At 32.8% G+C, this 6,520-nt stretch overlaps 1 pseudogene; it reads left to right on the top strand.

The window, feature by feature from the left end:
• Nucleotides 1-2,903: 2,903 nt before the first annotated feature.
• LOC145793445 (U-box domain-containing protein 38 pseudogene) lies at nt 2,904-3,915 on the top strand (annotated as a pseudogene).
• The last annotated feature ends 2,605 nt before the right edge of the window (nt 3,916-6,520 follow it).

Raw genomic sequence — 6,520 nt, 5'->3', positions numbered from 1 at the left:
ACCCCGTTCCTCTTTTCTCCCATCGAAGCCTCCTTCCCTGCTATCTGTAACTCTCTCTCTCTCTCTCTCTATGCGACCGTTAAGCGAATCGCCATTGCCTCTATTTTTGCCTCTTTCAAACAAAACACATTGATTTGGAAGTACAATGTCGAACCAATGTATTTTGTTCGGATGTTGATGGTCGAATTGATGTGTGATTTTCGACCTTGGTTTAACGAACGACGGGTGTGTCGTGATGGTGGGTCGCCACTACGATGGTGGTAGTAATATGGATGAGAGGTGGTCGGCAGAGGGGTTGGACGGGTGTGTAGACTGCTATGGTGGGTTGAGGGAACGATGAGATGATTACTGGAAGCGGTGACTGTGGAGGAAGCTATGGTGTCGCCGACAGTGGCTGCAGTGGGTGGTGGTTGGTTTAGGGTTAGGGTTTGGAGAATGAAAAAAGTAAGGGAAGGTGGATGGATTGAGTGTGTTGGAAAGTTGTGTGTGTATGCTTTAGATATGGAGGTATAATTGGAATAATAGTGTGTGTAATGAGTAATTTTTTTTTTTGGTGTGTGAATTAAGAAGGATGTGCACAGAGAAGAAGTGGTGTGTGTAAATAGCAACTCCCTAGATGATTGCATTGTTTCCACATTTTATGATTTTTCATCCTGGAAATTTGCCCTTTTCAATTAGTTTTTGCGGAACAGTATGGTACACTTTATAATTTAAAAAATATATATAATTTTATAATTTTTAAATTATAATTAAAAAATATTATAATTAAAAAAAATAACATAACTAAAATATTTTTTTAATTATCTAAATATTTTCTCATAAAAAAAGAAAAAAAATATTAAAATAGAAAGTTGGCTTATGAGAAATTGTTTGGTGCTTTTTCACAAGATTAACTGGCTGTTGGTTGTCACAAGATTAACCGTCCACGCGTCAGTCATCAAGTCGCATGGTTCCCTCTCTATTTCGTGCCTTTCAATCACTCTCACACACTGCACAGCGTCTCTGTCGCCTCTGTCATCAAACTTCACCTTGACCCTAACTCTAACCCGCCTACACTCTCTTCTCCAATATCATCACAGAAACTAACCCTCAAGCTCTCACCGTCACTCACTCTCTGGCCACTACAGTGAGTCTCCACTCCACATCTAGATCAGGCTCGAGCTCAATCTCAAGTTCTCAGGCAGTGATGGTCTCTCTCCATCTCCGTCGACTACAGTAAGTCCACACACCACATCCACTGATTGATTCCCTCAAGGCCTTACCTGAAAGAAATCCATTATTTTTTAAACCCTAGTTTCTTTAGAAACCAAAATTTTTAGAAAAGCCTAAGCCCAATTTTTTTGAAACCCTAAGCCCAATTTTTTTCGTAAAATTTCCCAGACTTGTCCACATGATCATATTAAGCAAAGTCAGTGTATCATTGTTTCTAGATGTTGTTCATGCTTTGATACAATTGTTAATATTTGTTTTGTTTTTGGTAAGGTTGTAGCAATTGTTTTCAGCGTCTATTGAAAAATCCAACCAGACAGTAGCGCTTGGGACTTAACTGATTTCACCCATACTTTCTCTTTTAACATTTAATTTGTTATTTTTTTGTTAATTATTTTTTAGGGGGATTTGTTTTAGGGTCATTGATATTAAGATTTTATAGCATAAAGGACATTCAATATTTTCATAACGTCTAAGGTCTCTCAAATTGATCTAGAGAAATTTCAACCCAGAGAAATTTTCATCCAGAGAAATTTCAAACCAGAGAAATTTGAAATTTCTCTGGTTTGTTTAATTTTTTTTGATTTTCTATGTTTTGAAATTTCTCTAGGGTTGAATTTTCTCTAATTTGCTCACAAATAACTTTGTGATTTGTTCACAATTTTCTCCGTGTATTTGACTAATATTCTCTGATTCACTCATAATTTTCTCTATGTTTTAACCAAACCAGAAAAAATTGTGTCAGTTAGTTTTCTGTGTTAATTTTCTTTGTGTGATGGCCAGAGAAATTTGTTGATTTTCTCTGGCCAAATCACATTCTCCGACTGTGATCAAATCACACATTCAATTTCAATCCACAATTTCAAGTAACCAAATCCATAATCTAAAAACTCAAAATGAATTCAAACCTTATCAAAATTTCTAACATCAACTATCTTCAAACAAGACACCTTAAACTCTATCAACAAATCTCTCTCCATCAATGCCAACTTCACTAACGCCTCCGCTGCAGTCGACCCAGAGAAATTTCCATCTAGAGAAATTTCAAACCATTTCTCTGGTTTGTTCAATTTTTTTGTTTTCTTTGCTTTGAAATTTCTCTGGGGTTGAATTTTCTCTAATTTGCTCACAAATATCTCTATGATTTGTTCATAATTTTCTCTGTGTATATTGATATTGCTTTGTGGAAGTTTGAGACCACCAAATACTACTGCATTGTCATTGATGCTCCTGGCCATCGTGATTTCATCAACTCCATCACTGGTAGTTTTGAAGCCAGTATTTCCAAGGATGGTCAGACGCTTGAGCAGTATGCTAGAAACAAAATTCAGCTCTTTTGAAATTTCTTTGAGTTGAGAATTTCTCTGGACCTGGGAAGAATTTCTCTAGACTCACATCAACTCAGAAATTTTTGCTCAAAGCCAGAGAAATTTTCCTCACCAACCCAGAGAAATTCACTCAAATCAGAGAAATTTTCCCTCTCCAAATCACTCAACCCAGAGAAATTTATAACTCAGAAATTCCATTTTCTGTCACCATTTGAATCCGACCACTTAGTTTGCTTGATCTTCTCAAGCTGAACTTGAGTATCCTTGAACAACTGCATCCTCTTAACCTCCAAATGTTTAGCGAATTGCATCCTCTACTTCTCCAATTCAATCATCTACCTCTGCTTCTTCAATTCCTCATAAACTATGAATCATTCACCACCAGAGACAGCGGTTTCTAAGGAAACACCACCTGCTGGACCACCAGCCCCGGTAGCTCACACTTTCTATCTTCATAACAATTAATAAATTCAGATAATCTTCCTATAATTTTCCCCTGAAAATCGGAGCCTTATCACCTATCTCCATGAATTTCACCTCCAATTTTACCTTTTAGATCCACAAAGCTTGTATACCATATAGAGAGATGGGTGGTAATGGCAAGCTTCACAAGTGGAAAATCTCTATATACAGATCACCATCGCTATCACCATCACCATCGTCTTCCAAGTCCAAGTCCAAGTCCAAGCACAAGGAACCTCCCACAGAGTACGTCTGTCCCATTTTTGGTTCCTTGATGTTCGATCCAGTCGTCGTCTCTTCAGGCCAAACCTTTGAGAGCATGTGCGTACAAGTCTGCAGACACCTAGGTTTTGCTCCTCTACTTCTTGACGGCTCTATCCCCGATTTCTCCACTGTCATCCCCAATTTGAATCTCAAATCGACGATTTTCAACTGGTGCGACTCCTCCCGTACCGAACGCCCTCGGTTATCGGATTACAGTTCCGTCGAGACCACGGTTCGTGGGTTAATGGCTTCTGCGAGAGAAGACGACGATGATTCAAAAATTAGGGTTTCTGAGAGGGAGTTGTTGAAGGGCGTCGCTGAGAATCCAGTTGTTTTGTTCTCGCACGCGGCGACTGAGTTGAATCATCGAGCGAACCATTTCTACTCGTCGAGTTCTGAGGAATCAGTGATCGCAAACGTTCAATCGACTCCTTTGCTTCCATTCACTACTCGGCCGATGTGTTTCTCGCCATCGTCTACCTCGAATTCATCAGAGATCGCTGCTGACGAAACGCTAAACCCTAATTCGATCTCTGAGGACGAAGAGTTCGTTGTGAAGCTCAAGAGTCAGGACGTATTTGAGCGAGAACAAGGTTTGATAGCTCTGAGAAAGCTCACGAGGATGAAGGAAGAAGCTAGGGTTTGGGGTTGATGTCGGAGAGAGAGAGAGAGAGAGAGAGAGAGAGAGAGAGACCAAACTCAGTTTTTGAAGCCCTTTCATTTCTTCTTAAATTTCTCTGTGATATATGAGTTTGGGGTTGAAGGACTTTACGCATCATAAAATAATATTGTGAATCTTTTCCATTATTAAAAATGGGATAGGGATCTTAGACTAATTTTTCCTATTTTTTATTCGTTTTGGATTGAGAGAATGTGGTTTCTTATAACTTTATTTGGATGATTAATGGGGTGAGTAATGGTGGGAAACACAAATAACACTAGGGTCTGTTTGGTAATTATTTTGTTTTCAGTTTTCAATTTATATTTACAAAAATTTTAAAAATTGTCGTAAAACTTGTTTGATAATTTTTTTGGTTTATAAATGGTTGTTTCAGTTTATAAATTGGGATATTTATTAATAAATCTCATCTCACAAACAAGTATTCCAACTAGTCTCAAGTTTTTTCTATTGATTTGTTAAGTTCTATTAGTGGAGAGTTTTTTTCCGTGTAGTCCTATTTTTGATTTTGGTAATGTTTTGGTGGACAACTATACCTTTTTATTAATGTGACAGATATGATGTGTTACTCCAATGTGACAAGTGTTAATGTGACATTCCAAAAAAATTAAAAACTCCTTAGTGTACTTTTCTTAAATGTATAACGTGACGGGTATGATGTGACATTTCAAAACTTTTATTTTAAAAAAAAATTTCTTAGTGTACTTTTTCTTGATATGATGTAACACTTCAAAAAAAATAAAAACTCCTTAGTGTATTTTTTTCAAACGTGACAACGTGGTGGATATGATGTGACACTTTAAAAAAATTAAAACTCCTTTGTGTACTTTTCTCAAACGTGATACGTGACACTCCAACGTGGCGAATATGATGTCACTCTAAAAAATTAATAAATCTTTAATGTACTTTTCCCAAATATGATGCTCTAACGTGGCTGGTATAGTGTAACACTAAAAAATTCTTTTGTGTACTTTTTCCAAATGTGACACTCCAATGTAGCGAACAAATGAGTCATTACACATCCAAAAAAACTAAATGGATCACAAGAAAAAGTATGGAACTATATGGATTATAAATCCAAAATATGAAACTTATTGGTCAATCTCTCTAAATTTGAGGAAAAAAACGTAAACTTAAATAAATGGTTGTCTTGGTTTATAAATTTGAGGAAAAAACGTAAACTCAAAAAATGAGTTTACGTTTTCAGTTTTCAATTTTTTTTTTCAAATAATTTTTTTTTTCCATTATTTTTTTCAAATAATTTTTTTCCATAATTTTTTTCAATTAATTTTTTTCTTCAAATATTTTTTTTCAAATATTTTTTTCAATTAATTTTTTTTGCAAATAATTTTTTTTTCAAATAATTTTATTTTTATTTTTTCAATTAATTTTTAATTAATTTTTTTTCATTTTTTTTCAAATAATTTTTTTCCCAATTAATTTTTTTTTCAATTATTTTTTTAATTAATTTTTTTTTTCAATTATAATGTGTGTGATTCCATTGTCATAAATAATAAAAATAAGTATAAATATTTTAGGCCTGAACAAACATATTTTTTAGTTTATGTTTTTAAAATTTTTTAAACATTTTGTTCAAACCAAACGCGTTTATAATTTATGTTTTTTTTAAAAATAAACAAAAATCAGTTTATAAAATTTTTGTAAACATAAACAAAAAACGTAAACGTTATCAAATGCTACTTAAGTTTATGTTGATTTTTAAACAGAAATTTAAAAATTTGACTAATAATTTTTTTTTCAATTAATTTTTTTTCAAATAATTTTTGTTTCAATTAATTTTATTTTCAAATAATTTTTTCAATTAATTTTTTTTTCCAATTATAATGTGTATTATCCCATTGGCATAAATAATAAAAAATAAACATAAATATTTTAGGTCTGAACAAACATATTTTTTAGTTTATGTTTTTAAATTTTTTTAAACATTTTGTTCAAACCAAAACCTAAATTATTTATATTTATTTTTTATTATTTATGACAATGGGATCGTACACATTATAATTGAAAAAAAAAATTATTTGAAAAAAAAAATTATTTGAAAAAAAAAAATTTGTTAGTCAAATTTTTAAATTTCTGTTTAAAAACCAACATAAACTCATTTTTTGAGTTCAAGTTTTTTTCTCAAATTTATAAACTGAGACAATCATTTATAAACCAAAAAATTTATCAAACAAGTTTTTATGACAGTTGTTAAAATTTTTGTAAATATAAACTGAAAACTAAAAACAAAATGCTACCAAACAGGCATATTTCTAAAAATGAACAAAAATCAAGTTATAAAATTTTTGTAAACATAAACCAGAAGCGTAAACGTTACCAAAAGCTACATAAACTTTTTATTTATCACCAAAAATGGTGAGGAAATAAAAATTACTCTTTACAAAAATTTAAAAATACCTAAACTATCCCTCTAAATACAAAACAAATATAATAAAAAGACACGTATCCTCTTTTAGTCATTGTCCATCCGAACAAGAAGGTTAGAAACCATAATCATTTTTTTTTTATTCTCACCTAGGTGAGAAACTCTAATAATTTTCTTTCTATTCTCATCTCC

This window comes from Camellia sinensis, chromosome 6 (genome assembly GCF_055761805.1).
Source record: "Camellia sinensis isolate YWXY chromosome 6, ASM5576180v1, whole genome shotgun sequence".
Classification (NCBI taxonomy): Eukaryota; Viridiplantae; Streptophyta; class Magnoliopsida; order Ericales; family Theaceae; genus Camellia; species Camellia sinensis.
The sequence above is the reverse complement of the archived record's forward strand: the minus strand, read 5'-3'. Positions and strand labels throughout refer to the sequence as shown.